This window comes from Nanorana parkeri, unplaced genomic scaffold, assembly GCF_000935625.1.
Source record: "Nanorana parkeri isolate BGI_ZX_2015 unplaced genomic scaffold, ASM93562v1 scaffold251, whole genome shotgun sequence".
NCBI classification, from domain to species: domain Eukaryota; kingdom Metazoa; phylum Chordata; class Amphibia; order Anura; family Dicroglossidae; genus Nanorana; species Nanorana parkeri.
The window spans coordinates 912,839-916,226 of NW_017306519.1; positions in this window are offsets into that span (position 1 = coordinate 912,839).

Sequence of the window (3,388 nt, forward strand, 5' to 3'; positions counted from 1 at the left end):
GATTGACACCTTGTGGAAGGTGGTGGAGACAAGAGCTACCAGGCAGCTATCCATTTCGGAACATGTCAAAAATTCAGAGTTCTCTTTGTAATCAAGCACTGAGGAGCGCCAAAACCACACTTTAAGCCCTTGTTCACACCTGAACGTTTTGTAGCGTGTTCTACGCTAGACGAACGCTCTACAAAACGCTCAAAAATATAAATCCCATTGTATTCAATGGTCTCGTTCCCACCTTGGCGTATTTCCGCCCGTCCCTAACGCGCTACAAAACGGCCCACGCCTGAAAAGGTACAGGTACTACTTTGGGCCGTTTTGTTGCGCGTTTCCATTGGGATACAGCCAAGTAGCCTTTGGAAATGCGCGACGGTCGTGCAACTTTTTTACCGTGAATCGCCTAGGTGTGAACGAGACCTAAGAGTCCAGAACAATATTTTATTGATGCAACAATTATCAGGAAGATGACAAGAGATGGTCAACTTCCTTCCAGGCACAACAACCCCCCCTTCATCAAGGCTTGCACACACTCGAGCTTATGTATCAAAGCCAAAAAACAGGTATTCAGTAGATGAATAGACAGCTTTGCAGCCAGAGAGAGCCCTTTTAAGTGTGTGCAATTATATACTTAAGCCCCGATGAAGGGGAATTGTTAAGATCCCAAAATGCATTGACTATCTCTTGTCATCGTACTGATAATTGTGGAACCAATAAGAATGATTAATAAAGTACAGTATTGTTCTGGACTCTTAAAGTGTGGTTTTGGCACTCCCTGGTGCTCAATTATAAACAAATTTCAAAAACTGGGTGACCCATTTTTGTGGGTAGCTGCCAAACCTAGCCCATTGGGCCAAAACATAGCCACTCCACCAGCCAGCTTGGAAACTGTGTCTAGTGCCTTGCTCTCACTCCTTCCTAAAAATTCAAAGCTGTCCTGTGTGCACTTTGTGTGTTATCTCACATGGCCTTCCTAGTTCTTATCATGGACTTCAGAATGATTAGCCTTTAGGTTGTAAAGATCGGAGCGTGGGAGTGACTGAGTAGTTTAGCAAAAGACAAATTGGAGGGCTGATACCATTCAGTCTACAAAAAGCTGCGTGTTGTCAGCCCACAACAGGGCTTAATAGTGGAGTTAATTTCTGGTAGATCAACGGGTATTTTTTCTGTACGTGCCGGGTCTTTAGAGAGATCATAAAGGCTGACATTGTTCATATCTCCTGAAAGTGCTAAATCACTGGCTTGCCTCCAATCCTTCTTTTTTTTTTTTCTTTAGGCCATAACCTAGAAAAGTTACACAGCTGGGCCATATGGCTTTTCTCTAACCATCATGATCCAAACATATCCTGGGTCAGGGCCTCAGAAAGAACTAAAGCCAGGTTGTGATCATAACCACCAGTCAACTAACATTTTCAGAAGGTGGTTAGCAATGGAGGCTCTTGTATTTCTCTCTTGATGATTTTCGTAAACATGGGCAATTCAAATTCAGCATAATGAATAAATAGGTTGGTCACACCTCTCCTGCCTCTTGAACCTTATTATTGGTCAGTGACACTGTCCATCACATTTAGAACCAACAGGGAAGCTTGAAGAAAGTGCAGGAGCTTCTTTGAAGCGTATTTGCCACGTGTATCCATTGGGACACAGCCAGGTAGCCCTCGGAAATGCGTTTGTCGCGCATGTTTTTAACGCGAATCGCAGTAAAAACGCGCGTCACAAAACGCGCATATTCGATACGCCTAGGTGTGAACCCAGAGTCATAGAAGCCCAGAAGATGTCTTGGACACATCTAAAGAGAGAACATGCAGAAAGACTCGGGTCAAAACATCTGTGTGACAAGCTTGCCAACATCGAGTCACCACAATGGGGGTATGTAAATGAGCAATACTGAAACCCAGATTCACATTCATTTAAAGCATCTCCAATTAAGTGGAATTTCCTTTAACAGGACATTGTAGCAGCAACTATTTGAGAGTAAAGACATTGTCAAAACATCAAACACAGGCTCTAATGAAAAGTAAAATCCGGTGTATAAAAGGAAAATAATTTTTATTTTCTATTTAAACGTATGGCCAATTGAGGCTGAATTTTACACCACAAATTCACAGAACGACCGCACAGTTACAAAACAAGCTCACAAAACCAATACACTACATCGCATACAATTCTCAAAAGCAACAAAACAAACAACTACATTTCATCAACAGTCTTAAAGCAACGGAGCAAAAGATCGATCAGGAAAACATGCCATTCATAAATAAGATGTTTTTTTCCTCTGGTTCATGTATTTGTTGTAATGGTCAAACCTGCAACAGTTAGGGTCCCAAAACTAATATTTCAGTCTTCAATACATGCCAGCATTGGTGTTTGGTTCTCAACTCTGCCCTTCTGCAGCAACCATAACAAGGTCACCCGTTCCAATATAGATTTTTCCATCTACTGTATATCTTGAAGAACGCAGAAGACGAGTCAGGAAATGAAAAAGGAAGATATTGGTGCCACAGTTCCAGATGAACAAAACTGAAATATTAGCTTTGAATGGGCTAAATTCTTTTTTACATTTTTCACACTGAGCAATTTAGCAAAACACTCCATATACGTGATATTGCAATCCCTAAATTCCATAGTATCATTCCTGAGACATGAGGCACTTGGTGCCTCAGACAGGTCAACGGTCCTAAGTCAACCGGCAGGCTGCACTAGGAAACGACAACATGGCTTTTTATGATACGTGTAGCACATGACCATGTACATATTTCACATTTTAGTCCCGCACTATTAAAAGGACCAATAGAGCTAAAACAAAAAGTTAGCATGTACTGCAAATATGCAGTAATAAAAGTTACTGTAACTGTAAATATGTATGAATCCCAATACTTACAGAGAAAATGGACCATGCAGCTTCTCATTCTACGGTGGCTGCAATTTTAGGCTACAGGATTCACAAAGGTGACTCAACAGAATTGTTTTATGGGATTATTGAACAGCAAGCTCTCAGCTATTAATAAATTGTCCCCCCAGTGTACCCCTTTCATTCGGATCCAGGTCTGAGGAGTTCCCATAAACAAAACAAATAAAGAGCCAGAATGTTTTTTTTGTATTTTTCTTTTTTATAAAACAATTCTTTCAGAGGCTACAGGTCATATCATACACTCAAATATTGCTGTATTTTACAGACTTCATCCAGTTACAACATGGCGATCTCAAACACAGCTTCAATATAAGCCTATAACTTTAATTAACATAATTAAAAAGAAAGTTTCCGTATCTAGAACACAATTGATCACAGACAAAACTCCTTTCTGGAGCAGATTACAGCCACGCCATCCTGTTCATCCCAAGGGTTTATAAAAAAAAAAAAAAGGGGGGCCGGGGGGGTTATAAAAAAAAAGGGGGG